Source organism: Prorops nasuta, unplaced genomic scaffold, assembly GCF_024137725.1.
Source record: "Prorops nasuta isolate Cenicafe-Biocafe unplaced genomic scaffold, Cenicafe_Pnas_1.2 PNAS00009, whole genome shotgun sequence".
Lineage (NCBI taxonomy): Eukaryota > Metazoa > Arthropoda > Insecta > Hymenoptera > Bethylidae > Prorops > Prorops nasuta.
In genome coordinates, this window is record NW_027116806.1 from 8,520,066 (window position 1) to 8,537,845 (window position 17,780).

Sequence of the window (17,780 nt, forward strand, 5' to 3'; positions counted from 1 at the left end):
AATCGATGATAATCGAGGCGAAAGAAAATTCGTGTTGATTCGAGGAAGGTGAAGCGCGTCTGAGGACGACCGCGAGGAAGAGAAGCAGGGAAAGTGAATCGAAGGTAAAAGCTGACGAAGAAGGATGAAATAAACTGGCCTGGGAAGGTTGCGAAGTTGGTAAAACGTGGAGAAACGTGGAGCGTTGTAGGGAAGGAGAGATAGACGGAGGGGTGGGTGGGTCCAAGGGAGAAGGTCGATCAATATCAAGCTAAGCTTTCTCTCCGACCTACCAGCGCTCCGCTCTGCTCCGTGCAGCTTCCAAATGCGACACGCCGCACTTGTTTCACTGCTGCCGGATGAGTTTTCCAATATATACTATATATATTTTAGCGGAGCTTCCGCCTAATTTCCAGCAGTCGTGAAAACTCCTACGCTGCGTCAACTTTCACGATGCTTCTCTCTACAAGTTTATAGTTCATCGAGAACATTTTTATCCCCATCGTCCTCTCATCTGGAATTTATCATACACAAACAAAACGAGTTTTCGCGCTTCTCAAATCATTGCGTCCTACTTTGTCTTCGAGAGCTCTTATTTAACGTCTGCATCTTCTTATTAAATATTAACAGTTGAAGAAAAGCGACGCTAAATTTACCTCCCAATTTATTTTTCTTCCCAACGAATCGAGCAATTTCTCATTCGTTCGATATTTACTTTACCAATACTTATCATAACTATTTTATATTCCCTGTAGCCTCTATCGATTCACTCGAGTCCCTCATGCAGTCCATGCGGGTCAATTTTAGTATCATTGTATTCTCTAGCATGGTCGGACCATCTTCGTAACGGTCAATGGTTAATTATGAATAGAAAGATAAAGTTTATATATAGGCAAAACCGATCATTAAAATTGATCGGTGCGCAGGTTTTTTCTTTGTTATATCGGCTAATGTGGAAAACGGGCTTGCCAGGACGAATCGACCACTCAAGTAGCTTAATTCTGTCGAAACAACACTATACTCCTCTTTGAACGTTCGACGAAACAATCTGTTCAATCCGCTCGTATAATTATTCGTCAGCAATGACACGAAAATCAATGCTGAGCTGCTGCCATGAGAATGGAATTCAAGTAGATCGAGTTTGATCAGACTGGCTGGTATTAACCATATATACGTGTGTGTATGTGTGTGTGAACGTTAACCAGATTTCAGTAGAGGTGTGGCTCATTATTGCGATTGGAATGATTTTGTAGACTTTAGGGGTATTTGACTTATTGACGATCAATAGGTATAAATGGTAGTTGCTTTCTTGCCATCGGGAAGGTCTTGTTAACCGAGAGCTCTTACGCAAAACAATCGGAAACTCGTACGGTCGCTTTAAGCTGGTGTTACCCGAGAGCTCTTACCTATATAATAATAGTCGATACACGTTGAAAAGTACATATGTGTCCCGAGGACTAATGCGTCAACCGATATATACGCGCTCTATATCGCTTTGTCTTAAGAAATATCTAGCTTTACCTTACTGGAACTCACTACTGGTATATATATATATATATATATATATATATATATATATATATATATATAGTCATACTTCTAAAAGAAAGAAGAAAAATTTGATAGGTTAAATTTCACGGATTACTATTAAAAAAAAAATGCAATTGATAGAAAGTCGATGGATTGATAATGCTGAGAGGATTATACGTAGTAGTTCCTTGAAACCAAGTGCCAAAGCTGATAGAATGTAAACGTGGCACGAAGCAGCAGGAATATCGTGTACGTACAGTAGAGATAGAAAGCACCCACCCCTTTCCCCTTTTAACCAAACGTGGCACATACAGGGTGCCAAGTTGTATGTACGCGTATGTGTATCGAAGCTGGCTTTCCAATAGCACGGAGCTTTAGTATTGATTACCTTTCCTACAAACCTCTGGTCTACTCGCAAAATATTATCTGTTCCAGCATATACCAGCTTATTTCCACAATCGCACCTTTCCAACCTAACGACTTAATCCGAAGGTCACGTCGAGTGACAATCATAAAATTCTTCACGATTATACTTTTGTCACTCGAGATTATAGCCTAAGTTGAAAATTAGTCAGAGCACGGATATTCGTTAACGATGCTTTTTTTTGTTATCCTGGCTTCTCTTCTACTTTATAAAACAAAAAATCGCTTTTACCATTGAAAAATATGAAATTGTACAGCACAATAGCAATATCGAATTGCAGCAGTTTTCACTCTCCGTTATGTACTATTTGTCAAACCACCGTGCACGGGGATACAATTTGTTTATATTTGTTATTTCCAACCGGCCAACTGAGTACAGATTTCGCGGTATGTTATTACTCTGTACACGTATAGGGAACTAAATTGCGTTTTGAAGAAGGCTTAATATGTAAGTTGCGTGCGTGTAACTGATCTAATAGGAAAAAAAGGTGAAAGTTATTTTAACGAATTGATGTTGACTAGAAGAAAATTCCATTACTCGATCTCTCTATCTCTCTTTTAGTGTTCATCTTCTATTTCATCATGGTGTATAATTTCAGTCATGCAATTCCTCTGCAGTTCTGCTACCTAAATAAATACCTGAAACTTGGTCAGACGATTTTTGCTATTTGATTAATAAAATTAACGGTCATAAAATATTTCAGAGATGTACCAGAGAGACTATTAAGGAATGCAGGTTATTTGATGAAGAAATTGTTTGTTTTCTACCAGGAAATATCTTCGGAAATATTGCACAGTGAAACTTGTTCGGTAACCGAGTACCTATTTCATGGAGGTTTTTAAACTGGAAATTAAAAGGGGAAAAATAATCTGCGCTGTGCAAAACTTGACAAACCAAGCTATGGGTAATAATAAATAGGCGAGGAATGCTGAGAAAAAGTGGCAATTCCTGTTTGGGAGATAAAAGAAGAAGAAGAAGCTTCCGCGAAGTGTCTGCAGGAGAGTCCAACTAAGCTGCGCGTGCGGAGATGTTATTTATCGCCGCTCGGCCGATGGAGCGAAAGAGAAATTTTAATCGATTCGAAAGTGTGCGCAATATACGGTTTTTGCCTCAACACCTACTAAACTCTGCAGCCTCAGCGGCAGTAATAACGAAAACTCGATGCACGTCAATTTAATTACCTTCATATCTCAACTAACAGCTAGATTATCGTTTCTTTCAAATATAGAAAAAGAAAAGTCTCGCTATCATCCCTCCAAATCTATGTGAATTTATCCATGTGACACTTTAATATACCATTAAAGAATTATTCCGAGCCATGCGATTCTAACAAAGAGAACCAAGAGACTAAGGCATTTTTAAAAAGCAGGATATATATATATACCACAAGAAGCGAGAGGGTAAAGGAAGAATAAAAGAGTAAAGGGGGAAAGAATCAGGAGGATGAGGTCTCGCAACTAGAAAGGATCTTAACGGCATCGTCCTGGCCATCCCAGGATATACGCGGACTGCGGAGGGCAAATTTATGGCAGCTAAGAAGACGCTGGATCCCGAGCCATGCTATGATGCTACAGCTTGTCGGGGAAATGTATGGTGGTTTGTTCCACTAGCATGCATCTTATGGCCAATGGCGTGCGATTTCGCCTGCGGAGCCGCTGCCTGCTGCATGCCTATATCCTTCTCCTATCTGCAGGAATACCGGCAGAGACGAGGCTTCCCTATGGCTTCATTGGCTTCTGCGCTCCAGCCTTTATAATGTATATATATATATATATATATATACAGGAGTATAGTGGAGGGATATTTACAGGTTATTGTATGGGTGAGTATCCATGTCACACGGGGAATATACTTCTTCGTTTACTCCCGAATCCTGGATAGAGGGGGAAGCTATAGCTAAAGGTTATCGTCGAAACGTCGTTTTCTCCAATTCCTCAGCTTTCCCTTCGATGGCAAAGTCCTTTCTTCCAATCCTCTTCATATAGTTATATACATATATATATATATATATATATATATATATATCCGTTTCTTATACTCTTTCCACACCAGACATTTTCAAAGTTAATATTATTCTTTCCACCAAGTTTGAGTTTGACCCGGATTTTTAGGTTTTCCTTTTGAAACGATGTCCATTCCTCCAGTTCACTCCTCAGCCCCAGCTTCCTCTGGTTAGTGACGATTTTACGAGAAGCTGCATTGACGAAGGCTGAGAGACCTGCTCGCGGATCGATTTGTTGCTACTCGGCGAGAATTCACGGCATAATTCGATATACGTCCCTCTCCCATTTGAGTTAGCGGTGTCATTGTATACAAATCGAGCTGGAGACAAAGGAAGCAGTCTTTATAGGGATAGCAGATCGCAAAGTGCTTGTAAAATGCATCCGTCGTCCATGGAGCAAAGTCAATTCCCTTCCATTCTCTTTCCCTTTTCCTCCTTCTCTCAATGATTTCCTTGAAAGGATCCGATGTCTTGGAACAATTTCCCGCACCGAAGCAATAGGTTTAATTCATTCGTTTCTGTATACCTATATACGTACACCAGTATCACTCTCTCTCTCTCTCTCTCTCTCTCTCTGTCTTCTTCTTTGTCCTCTTTTTAACTGTCAAATGTTCATATTTATTATTAGGAGGAACATACTAGACAAAATCAGAATGTGTTATACGTCACGAAGAAAATGTTCTTTCGTTCGCGTAGGTTTACCTTTCAATGGCGTTCTTGGGTGATTTTTGGAGCATCGAAAGATTGTTTGTATATATATATAGGGGTAGCGTGTAAAAAAAGGTATTTGTTGAGGCTCACCCGAGGCAAAATCGATAGGTGTCTCCGCCGGTGAAAAAGTTGCGTAACGGGAAAGAAACAGGAGAATAATAAACAAGTGGGCTTTAGCGAGTGAGCCAGATACTCTCTAGTGCAACTTTGCTCGATAACCGAAAAATTTCCGCCAAATGCCAAATATTGCGCTTTTTGCCGCAAGGAAGCAACTACCGCGTAAATGTAAAATATAAGCGACGCGTATAAAAAAGTTGTTGGAGCACGACTCAAGTTTAAGATGAAGCTGAGGAAACTCTTGGACCTCTCTCTATCTCCCTCTATATCCATAGGCCACATATATTTATTGCTTTTCATGACTTTTTCTCTTCCGAATAAGGCTAGCTCACTGCAAATTCTTATATTCATGGAAATCCATAAAAATTGATAAGCCTTGCCGATAAAGACGCGACAAAGTACAAGAGTTTTTTTTCTAATGCTCCTCGAGAATTTCAAACCGGATCTCATTAATGTTTATTATGAAATTATATCCCGTTATAAACCAGAAACTATCGGATCACATCTATTTTTAGAACGGTATATCAACGCTAAGTGGAATAAGATGGTAGGAAATGTTATATATCAGACGAGACGGATAAAATTTTGTCCATTTGAACAATTGCTCGAAAATGATGTATCGATATAAGACGTATATACGATTCTCTTCTTAAATTATCCTGCAGCGAGTAAGAACGACGCCGTTGATAGATTCAGTAATTCCTGGTGGTTTCTGTAATTCGAGCCGGAGGCTGGCAATTGAGGGAGGGGGTGGGGAGAAAAATGAGAAAATTCCTGGCGTCCCTGCGGAAGAAGAGAGATGCGTGGCATAATAGGACGATAAGAGTTTCGGGAGGTTGACGCCGTTGACGAGGGAATGCAATTAAATGGAACGCGAAACACGCAACTGCGGCGCAAGGCACTTTTGGTGGCATTGATAGAACGCGCCGGTTCGTTCGTGTAATAGCAAGACTACCAGCTCGCAACTAGCAACTAGCAGTTACCTAGGGGTATATCCTGCGCTATATTCCTATGGAACTCCGGGCTAAGGGGGGGGGGGGACCCCCGGCGTTTAAGCATTTTTCGTCGCAAGCACCAGCAACGTAGCAGCAACGCCTGGTGACAGCTGCTGCCCACATCAATACTACCAAATTAATTACCCTCGTTAATGGGCCTCTCCTACTATACATATATATACCTATGGAATCCTGAAAAAATGCCTTAAAACAGCCACGCTTCTATATTCTTATCGATCACCGAACGCGATGGACAGCTAAATTGCTGGCGCCAGCTCGAAAAATTGTAGCGTCGCGATAATATTTATGGATCCACTCGCTCGGCTCTCGCTGCTAGAATTGCACTTGATTAATCAGAAGCCAAGCCAGACGCTTAAATCACGAAAGCGTTATACTTGCTTTCTATGGAAATCGCGGGGGAAAAATTTTCAAGCGATTTAATAAAAAGTTGAGTGTACTCGTAGGCCGATGCTACGAGGGGGGGGGGGGGGGGGGGGGGGGGGTAAGTTGGTCTGGAAAAAATCTCGAGCGAGGATAAACTTGGCCTCTCGCTCAGGAGCGTATACGTATATATATATAGAGAGAGAGACTATACGAGGACTACTACGACGCCTGCATCCCGTTTTGCTTCGCTTCCGAGAATGGCGAAGGGCGAAGGGCGCGAGGGGAGAAAAAAAAACATGGCCACTCTCTTCCCGGCTGACCCACAAAAACTTTCGCGAGACTAATGGAACACGCTCGATTCTACGGAAAACTTTGCAGGAGAAACCGCTCCGTGACATATTGGATATTGGATACATAGAGTTATACTCGAACGTTAACCGCGATTGGCACATCTGCGCTATCATTATTGATTTATCTGTGCCACGCTGAAAAACTGCGGCATCCTCTAGGAAAACTTTGATATCTCGCGGCCAGTTGGATCCAGTCTGATTGGCAATCGGCTTAAATGCATCGCGTCGCGCGCTGCTATATAGGTGTATATATATATATATATAGTAGTCCTCTTCTCGACCCTTATTGAGAGAGCAGACACACGTACACTGATGCACTCTGCCTAGCAACAAAATATTCCAAGAAACTCGGCGCGTTCACCGATATAAGATCGAGATACGGTCGCTGCTGGCTTCCGGCCGAACTATATTGCACTATATATATATATATATATATAGAGAGAGAGAGAGAGAGAGAGAGAGAGAGAGAGAGAGAGAGAGAGAGAGAGAGAGAGAGAGAGAGAGAGAGAGAGCGAACGCTAGCCTCCTTCAATTATCGGAAGCCTTCAACCTTTCCTGCATCAGGAAGCTCCTCCCACTTTCTCACGATAATACCAAACTTACCATTCTACCTACCTCGTTGCGCGCTTTCTAATTAAAGTATTAAACTCAATTACGCACAGCTAGAGTCGCGGCTAGTCGAGCGCTGCGACAGGGCAAAAATTCTGCACAAAGGGACCAAAGTTTGCGCAAATTGAATCGGTACAATTTACAAATTTGTCGCGCCACTCTTCACCGGGCGAGAATTGGAGTAGTTGATTCGCGAATATCAGCAGTGCTATCGCGACCACTCGAGCAAGCTATAATCATCTTTATATCCAGGATGCTTCGTTAATTACCGGAGGGAGATGATTGGACTTGGTCTGGTTGGATCCCCTAGTTGCGATAAGCATATACATATATATATATATATATATACTCCGCGCGGTATGGTGTAGACTATAGATATATATATATAGATACAGACGGGGAAGGCCTCTGGAGTTAGTTTCAGGGTTGTTCCTCTCCGCAAAACGTTTGGACTGTTAAGCTTTTCCGAGTGTTGCCTGCTGCGTATATAGTGAAGCGAATAGTGTGAGTAGGCCGATGATGGAAGGGGGAGAAAGGGGATGGACCCCCTGCTGAAATTCATTTCCCTAATGGAGGAAGGAATATCGCTTCTAATAACGACACCGCCAACTAAACAGCTCCTCACCACCTTCCTTCCCATCGGCCGTTCCAACCCTTCCACCAACGCTCTTGCATCATTCATTTATTCTCTCTCTTCGTAAGCCCCCTCGCTCCCCCACCACCACAGGATGCTTGCTCTTAACATCCACCGACTCCGATAATATTTCAACAGACGTTGAATGTAGAGGAAGGTCCATCGTTAAAATTTATCGTATTCATTGGGAGCTGAAGAGTCCCAGGATGAAGAGTATTTTCTCTTCCTGGAGCCTCCAAATGATTAGTAAAAAAAACACTGCATCCATGGATCAAGGGACACCGCAGTAGGGGGAACTGCGTCCGTCATTAACGGAAAGATCGGAGCGTGTTTGTACAGAGCGGACAATCGGACTCGGCTTTGCGAATGTAAAGAGGACTAAATAATGTACAGTCGGACCACTTGAAACTTCCTTCGCATTTTGCCTGAAGGACGCTTTATTTTAATGTTCCAATCTTCGGTGGCAGAGTATTCGTTTTTAATCATTTTTCCCGACGATCGGAATGCGGGAAAAAAGGTTTTTGTGCGGAATAATCGAACATCTCTCAGACGATTTATTTTCCTCGAGCTTTTGTAATATTAACAAGACTGACTACCCCATCCCAGTCCCTTCCACTCTCTTGATATTCCATATTCCATGTTTCCATTCCACGGACAGGATGAAGTTGCCGTTTGTACGAAACGCGTGCGTGGACGTGGAGGGGGAGAGAATACGTAACTGTATTCAGACGAGAGAGAGAAAGAGAGAGAGAGAGAGAGCGAGAAAGAGAAAATTCTTTGGAGTTTTAAAAGGCACACGATGGCTCGAGAGAAAATCTCTGGGTTATCGAGCAATTGGAAGTTAAATTGAAAAGTGGATGAGCTGGGAAACATGAGTGGCAAAGGTCGTGGCTCGATTGGTCGTTCGTCTTGTTGCTGTTGTTATTGTCGCCGGGTCAGGCTTAACGAGAGGCTCGATCGTGAATGACATTGGTTATCGAGAATTTGATAGAATCGCTCGGTGAAAGAGGAAAATGTCATGCAAATGCGATTCGGGGACGCAGCATCAGAGAGGTCAGAAATGCCCGTGCGAGGATCATCCTCCGCTTCCGGCTGGCAGCCCACGAAGGGCACTTAACCCAAAAGTGTGTCGACGGTAAGGTAAAAAGGACATATTCCATTTTGCACTGGTTGCTCGATCAGAATTTATCCTGAATATTTTCCCATCCTATTTTTTCCTCCTTCTCGCGCAGACCAGGCACATGCGGCACTGGCAGCCCTATTCCTTTACCGGCAGCTGCGAAGGAAAGGTGAGAGACGACCATATTTTGCCACGCTTTATGCACTTTCCATGTAAATCCCCGCTGCACACAAACTCCCTTCCCTTTCAGGAAAGAGAGGACCAAGTTTCTTCCGAAAATCGCCGACTTGAGAAAGGAGCGACTCCCGGATATCCATGATAATGATTTTCAATTGTGCGTGTCTGTAGAGCCAAACAGACGAGCCCCCTGCTCGAGGCTCGTATCGCGCCCCCCTCCACCCACTTGCCCCGCCGCTAACCCGAATTTACCACCGGAAGTGCCACCCTGCAGGTGATCGTGTTACGATAAAACTGCGCGAGTTTCGCGCTTCCTTTAACGATGCATATATATATATATATATATATATATACGTATATCTTGACTCTGTTAGAACGAGTGACAAGTCGAGAAGTTTGAAACCTTTGAAGAAGAGGTATAACCGAGTATCATCGGAAGACGCAAACCGCTGCAGAGCCAGCGAGCCGGTAGTCGTGCTTTGCGGTGAAACGGCCAAAGATGCTCCGGCTTCGAGGCGTATTAAAAAAATCAGTGCTCTGGACAGAACGGTAAGCAAACTCGAACAAAGAGAACGTGCTCGTGCAGAAATGTCGATAAAATTGGAATTGCTTCAACCTGGACCCGTGAAAATGAGAAGTTGTGCGATATTTAACTAAATATCTATAGAATAATGAAGAGAGAGAGAGAGAGAGAGCGTGGATAATACATACAGAATTTTTTTGAAGTATTGAAAGGTTGGTTAGATGCACGAAATGATGGACATGTGTGTATACACACGGAGAACCGTGGCTGTCGCGTTACGTAAGAATGTCAAAGTGTATTATGATGGAAGGGAGTGTCGCGTACGTATGTACCCACACTCTTTTTGCAACCTCCTACTTGCGTTTGGCAAAGATACGCAAAATGTATTTTCGCTGGAGAGATACACGTGACAACAATTTTCGAAAAATTGGATGTTTCAAAAAATGATAAAAAAGATATATAAGCTGGAACCCGCGAATCAGATGAAATTGCAGCTTATTTTTCAGGATTGATCGAAATCTTACAGATCAGCAGAGCGCAGTGGGAGGACGACGAAGGTTATCACATGATCGAAGCTAAACTAACACAATTGTGCGAGCCCGAGGAGTGTAAGTGTTTGATGGCGTGAGAAATGATGCGTGGACGCAGTTGCTTACTCAGAGTATCGTTTAGTCAAGGGAAGCTCGAGTTGCAGCAAGGACAAGAAACTTAAAGTGTTGAGGTCGAAATTAAAGGGGCTGCTGGCTGAAGCAGAGCCAATCCCCGAGCACTTGTTTCCGGATAATATTAACGCCAATCCGGAGCCTGAGGTGGTGGCCGCTGCACTTTTGATGTCTCAAGTCGAAGGGAACGACCTTGGCAGTATTCATCCGAAACATATCTTTGGTAAATTATTCTCTCAGTGCGGCACGGATCAGTCCATAGGTAAGGTCAATGAAAGATGCATTTGCAGTTAATTGAACCATTTACATATACTTACGTATGTAATACGGTCTTGTTGATAAACATCTTTCTCTCTCTCTCTCTCTCTCTCTCTCTCTCTCTCTCTCTCTCTCTCTCTCTCTCTCTCTCTCTCTTCAGCAATTGCGAGCACAAGACCGGTGGCAAGCAGCAACATTGTGCTACCAATAACGGTCGAGGGATACCCTCGAAACGGGGGTGGCTTGGAAATACCAAACATGACTGAAATGCTAAAACAAACTAGAACAACAGTGGCATCTAACCTAAATGCTTTCGAGAAAGCTGAGCCATCGGATGCTGCTGAGCTACTGCAGGGAGGCTTCGGTCTAGGGCCAGATGCTCAAGAAATTCTCAGGTATTTACATCATGTATATTTATTAATTAAAGTCTTCCAAAACGATGTTGTGCTACTAATATCATCATTATAATTGCTGTACCTAAGAACACCAATTGTATTATATATATATATATATATATATATATATAAAGTAGCGAAGCATGGAATGACGTTTATCGAAAGTCGAGTGAAATTTGCACTTGTTAACAGGCATTTGGGCAGAGACGAAACGCAAAAGAAAGAGGAGGAGGGGAGAGGAGGTCCGGCAGATAGCATGTTGGAGTACACGCTCAGGCAAGAACCATCGGCTTACAGAAACTGCATACAGCTGAACGGTTCTGTTAAACCGAGCTGGTTCCCCGGCTACATGCTAGTTTCACCGCTGCTTCCTCAATGCATCACGATCACTGCGGACCCCGGGGAGGCGTTGCTACAAGCTTGGCGCCTCTGTCAACCCCAACACTTTCACGATGCTTCCAAGTCACTGATAAACACCGCCTGATCCCACGCCTCGCTGCCAGAAACCTATAAAAATCTATCAGTCCTATCCAAGAAATTTTTCGATAACGCGATTACACGGGAAATTCCACAATAAAGAATTTTTCCAACGTTAAAATAATAGCGCTCTCGCTCGATTATATTCTTACAAAAGAATCAAATTCATGGAGAATTCTTTTTAGACTCTGCGAAGCTTTTTTTTCCTCTCTTTCTTTCTCTCTTTTTCTCTCTACCGTTGTTGCTACATCGATCAAGTGGCTGAGGAAAGTTCGATGAGCGTCCGAGGGTAAATCAAGCGTTTCGCCATCGGTGAATGCAAGCAACTCACGTAAGCAAAAAAAGATGAACGTCGATGTTGCGCGTAGCTTCGCCAAAAATCACGCCCTTTTCTTCCTCGACTCGCCTATAATCCACTCGTCATCAAGATGATTCTAGCTCTTTCACCTTGTTAGTTACCTTTCTTGTTCGATTCTCGTATACAGGTTAGAAAAAGTTTTTCTTTGCCATTCCGTTCGAGAACTTTCGTCGAAGAAGAAAGTGGTCTCTCTCCCCATGGAGCATCAAAACAAAATCTTTTTTATTGTTTTTAAAAAGACAGTGTTGCTCGTCTCTCGAGCAGCGTTCAACGAACGACTGACTAGCATTTGTAATGCCTTGCGAGCAACGAATATTCAAAACAGTTACGACTACATCAATCTTTTCATGATTTTTTCCAAATGTTATTAAGTCTTTTCCTAACATATATATATAGATCTATCTTTTTTGAAACGACGATACGGCGTATACAGCAACGTACTTTCCATCTAAATGGGCCCGTAAAAAATGGACCCTTTTATCATCGATCCCTCCACTTTTGGTTTTTAGTATTCCATCGCGAGCGCGAGTTACCGGGACTCACGGCCTAGCGGCGCGCCCTGCAAAAAAAGAGCCGGTTGGCCTTTGGAACGCTCGGAGAATTTATTGCACAGAACCACACTCCCCGTCCCAGCACAATTGCATCCTAAAATCCTCGCTATTTTCCAAATGCAGAAATCATAATTGCCCATAGATCCATACAACCAGTTAAATTTTTATCGCGAACCGTAAAAGAACAATTGCTTCCCCCCTATTTCTTCAGTCAGCTCTCTTTATTATTATTCATTGCCGCAGAAAAGTTGAGGGAAAAACAGAATTGTTGCTGAAAATAGGAGGAGCGGGAATGAGTATGAAGAAAGGAGAATTAATTTAGCGGTGGGAGCAGGGTCGTTTGTAAATTATGGCTGGAGATTCGGTTACAAAGGAAACTTTGTCCAGCGTGACAGTGTGGCCTTGGTTAATAAATACTTGCAACTAAACTGTATAAATCGATTTCCTTTGAGCGCCAAGCGATTTGCGCCAACTGTATTCTTTAATTAAAAGCCGGCAGCGCTGCTGGTTTTTATTTTTCTATGCGCAGTCGACGCTCGCTCTTCTCTGGCCCGACGATCATCAGAGGGGACCGGAAGTTGGACCGAACTCAATGAAATTGAATATTCCTCGTCCTCGCTTTGCACCAACGCAGCTCGCTCCAACTAAACTCCACAGGCGATCCTCACGACATAATAAGGATTTCAAGCTGGACAGATATAATATCATCTTTTCATCCGAGCTTCTTTACACTGGAATCGCTCTCGTTGCTCCGCGCTCGGTCATTTATTTCATTTCACTCGCTAGACTCGATCGAGTGTCTCAATTAAAAAATATAGTTAGAACTGACGTTAAAAACCAGTAGAGCTGCGATAATAGTTGAAATGCTTGGAACAAACCTGCATCGTCTCTCTTCGATTCAAAGTATTATCTACTTGTCAGAGCCAATATTTAAGTAGTAAGTATGAACGAAAGTGTTTCCAGCATATCTCTCAGTATACATATACCTTCTCTCTTTTATACCAAAAACTCCACAATTTGCGAAATCCAAGAAAAAATCTCACGAGAGATTAGTCTCACGGCTACATTACACGTGTAAGCTCGAGCTTATCTTAGACAGGTGCAAAGCAGCAGAATAGACTATAGGAAAGCTTGTTGGTTTATCGCGGCCGAAAATTATTCGTTCCGCGCGAAGGAATAGAGTTGAAAGTCCGCAGAGGAATAATTGCGCCGAAGCACGAACCGAAGGAAAAGTTGTGCGATTAATTTCAAAGGTAAAATTCAGTTGCGCGAATGTAACGAAGCGTCAACCGAGCGGATGTATCAATGAGAAATATGGAAGAAAGGATCGAGGAGGGCGGGGGGAGGGGGGGGGGGGTGAACATACGCCGTAGTGCAGTACACGTCGAGAATAAGGGGGGAGGGGGAGGCTCGTTTACACACGAAGAAACCAGAATGCCGGTGAGCCAGTGTTTCGGCAAGAGGATTGTAGATTGTAGCGTGTCTCGAGCGAGTATTGTTCGCGTGGTTTCCGCTTGTCTGCGCCACCACAGAAGCCAGCCACGGGGTCGAGGTGCTAGCTGACCACCAACCACCTGACAAATGGCTTTGTTTACAATAGTCCCGACGTCCGACGATTCTGCTGCGCGAGGAGAAGCATCGCGCGATGGCATCGTTCCTCCTCCCGTGCTTCGGATATCCATCATCTTCTTCCATCTCTCCCCTCGCGAATTCCTCTTCTTCCTCGTTCGAAAACCAACCTACACGCGTACACGAGGAAAGAAGCTTTCGGGAGTAATATCCTTGCTAAGGAAATTTTGCCGCGCCAAGTCTCAAAGAATCGAGAAGAATATATCTAGCGAGGACGTGTGTCAGAGTCGAAGGAATGGAAATTATAAGACGGTGAACGCAGGTTTGCTCGTCCGTACGTGACGAAGAAACTGTTTGTTTGATTTTTGCGCGATATTTGGCTCGAGTTCCTGGTTGATCCTGGGAAAGCAAGTGTAGCGTGGCGCGGCGTCGTGACCAGTGGAAATTGGAGGTGGAGCTCCTCGATAAGGTATCCCTCGAATTCTCCCAGCCAGACGTAGACAATATTTACGAGACTATATATCCAGCAGATTTCTCGAGACGTTACCGCGACTCGAAGCAGGAGAGAAGCGTCTGGGTTCTGGGTCTGCCAATGCCTAGAAAATCTCATCATAAAACATCCCCAAAGACTTTACATTCGCGCACTAACTTTTGCACTCCATCTCTACCAGACTTTTTCCTTTTTCCCCCTTAGACGACTCTCCGCGACTTTCATACCCTATTCCTTCCTCTCCATTTTTTCCTTTTATTCCTTCGTACCTTTTTCCCCTGGAGAAACTAATGGTCCAATATTGTGTTTCTGCGTTTCAATCCCATTGCGCGCTTATAAATTATCTCATCTCGGTTGTTTTATTATTACGGGTCATTATGCAGTCCGCGTTATTGCGCGTCCGATGAAATATCGCGTAATCCGGCCAATCCAGGGGACCATTGCTCGCACGCGTTACGTTTCTTACGTTTTTCCAGCAGGGGTCGAGGCATCGTAAAAATTTCTACCCTTTTCGCCATGTTGCGCGCCAACTAAACTAATAACTCTGGGGGAAAGAGCCTGGGGTATTTCGCAGGGGCAATCGTGTGTACATAAACTTGGCATATGAGTGCTGGAAGAAGAGGTTTTCCTTGGAAAAATTGCTTTAATCTCTTTCTAAATGAAACTCGAGCCCTCTGCCTTCTTCTCTCTTTCTCTGACACACACACATGTCGTATGTATATGTATATTTATGGATGAGAAAGCCGAGTAGATACTTTCGTTTTCTTGCAACGATATGTCACAGTTGTTTCTCTCTCTCTCTCTCTCTCTCTCTCTTTGTGGCACCTCTGGAACGACGAAAACAAAACTGGAATCTCTCAACGGTTCAAATCAGTTGCTGTATAATTCTGCAAGGGACCACGAGAACGTCGAAACTTTTTCCAATTACGAAGGCAACGCGACTTTCCCCATTTGCGCTCAATATTCAAAATGCCTCTGTATTCCCTCGCTGTATTTTATTTAAAAACGAAAACGACCCTGGTCCGGTTGAATACATTGAATATCGGACTACGCTGCGAATTCCACTGGGAGAAAAACTTGGATACAGTGGAATAGTTGGAATATAAAGTAACACAAGTTCCTCGTTTACTTTAATATCCTGTTTTCTGGAGAACGTAACGCAAAGGAAAGCTATATAGAATTACATCAGTTTATAGCATTTTCATACAGACCGAATTGCAAAGTTTATATTGAAAGTAATAAAGAGTGTTTTTGGTGGAAAGAAAAGGAGCACTTGCGCTAAAAACAGTAAATAATTAGAGTTGTTAAACTATTTCAATTGTTTATAGGGCTCGAGGGAAAAAAATTTAATTATTTTTACAGCTGAATTACGAGCAGACGTCGAGTGAAATGTTGCAGAAATCACCGGGAAACGTAATCGCTTGGCAATGGGTGCGCGACTGCCACGACTTGATATAATTGACTAGGAATTTCGACAATTAGGATGAAGTTGATCCACGGACAAATGGCGAGCCAGCTCCAACTTTGCCCACTATTTTAACTCTCTGGCAGTCGGGCTTCTAGAAACTTGCAACCAACGCCCAGCAGATTGCGCGAAATACCACATCTTCTATCAAAATCCAGCGTAAAACTTGATTCTTTTATATATATGTATACAGTTTACCTCATTCAAAGAAAAGACTCGCATCAAAAGATATATATATATAACAGCTTCTAAAAATTCTGAGGGAAATAAAACGTTTTTTTAAAACTTTTGAAAAATTAGAAGCAGGGGAAAATGTTTTTTTTTAACCACTCTAATATACGTATACATATAAATTTATATTAGAAAAAAAGTGGAAAACATTTCCTTCTCAATGTTATTGCATATTGCACGCAGCTATAAACGTAACAGTGACATTTCTAAATGCTTGTTTGAACGAGCCGCTTTTTTATTCGTCATTTATCAAGTCCTTTAAATCTAATTTGCCAATGTCAGTCAAGCGGCGCGGGATATCATATATATATCGAGGAAAAAAGTAAGGGCGAGCACGACGACGATGATAAAATGCGAACACGGTCGGTTAGTGTTCTCTCTACACGCTAATGGCCCCAAGAACCTCTAAGAATCCACCCTGATTAAATCCATTTTCATGGTCATCGGCAAAAAATTACAGGTAAAAAAAGTGACGAAAGCGAGATCCACAGTTTCCACCCTCTCATCTGCTGAAAACTTTACAGCGAATTTTCTCTCGCGTCACACGGCCCCGTTAACGTCAATTTTTCCAGTAGGACGTATCAAAAATCTTTGCCGATGAACAAAAAGTGCAAAAGAAATCCATTTTCTTGTCCATTGGATGATTCCGCAGGTGGTGATAGCACTGGCTGCGCGTAAAACGGTAAAAATGGAAAAACCGAGGTCCCACATGGCTGGCGTATATTATATAGAAAGGGAAAAGGGTAGGGGCTAATTTTCAAATTAAGCCAAGAACCCTTCGCACTTGGGTGAAACAACCCCTTTACCCTGGGGCTCGTAATCTTCCTGCTAACTTTGCTCCAACAGCTAGCTTTCGCCTTTCCCCCTCCTCCTCCTACATAAGCAAGAGAGAGAGAGAGAGAGAGAGAGAGAGAGAGAGTGCGTTTTGGATTTTAACATTTTATTGAAAATATATTACCGTACGAGCAGACGAGCCAACGGCAACGCCAACTTGCTCAAAATTATTCTCTCCCTAATACTCCGGAAGATTAAAGGTTTTTCGCGTTGTCAACGAAATTCTATCCATCTATAATTAGCCATTATAAATCTCAATTATCCATGGTATTTGTTACGTAATGTTTATTGCTCCCACGAGTGCAATTTTGACCAGGCTTGCATTATAACAACATTATAAATGCAAATGAATCGTCTGTTTCATTCTCCGCAGCTACGAGCGCGTAACGAGTACGCGCGCACGCGATTAAATTAAATTTCAATCCGCATGTACGGCCTGCATCTACTCTGTTTATACGCTGCTGGAAAAAATCCGGCTGGATTTTAACGTTTCCCCTGAATCATCGCGAGATTTTACTGGAATTATTACAACTACGGCAACAACAACAACGACAACAGAAACCTTATATATATATATATATATATCGTATATATCGTATATAGGACGGTGCGTGGCAGATATCCGGTGCAGCTTTTATGGGTTAAACGAGTTTACCAAATGTATATGAATGGTGCAAATAAATTTGACTAGCGTCAAGCCTACGGCTACGCGACACACTGAATATTTTTTTCTTTCCTTTCTACCGTGAAATCGGCCAAATAGATTATTTACCCCACGAGGCTAAAACGTTGATTAGCTCGAGCATAGAAATCTCCAAGTTCTCTCCCAAACGAAAGTATATATATATATAATAAACTAACGCATATATATATATATATATATAGTTATAATTAGAAAAGAGGATAATCCAGTTTGTAGATGAAGGTAGCTCGCG

General features: G+C 42.7%; 1 protein-coding gene across 5 annotated transcripts in view; it reads right to left on the minus strand.

Moving 5' to 3' along the window:
- The window catches only part of LOC136776501 (inactive rhomboid protein 1), a 138,828-nt gene that overhangs the window by 100,065 nt on the left and 20,983 nt on the right, over positions 1-17,780 (minus strand). The window lies entirely within an intron of this gene.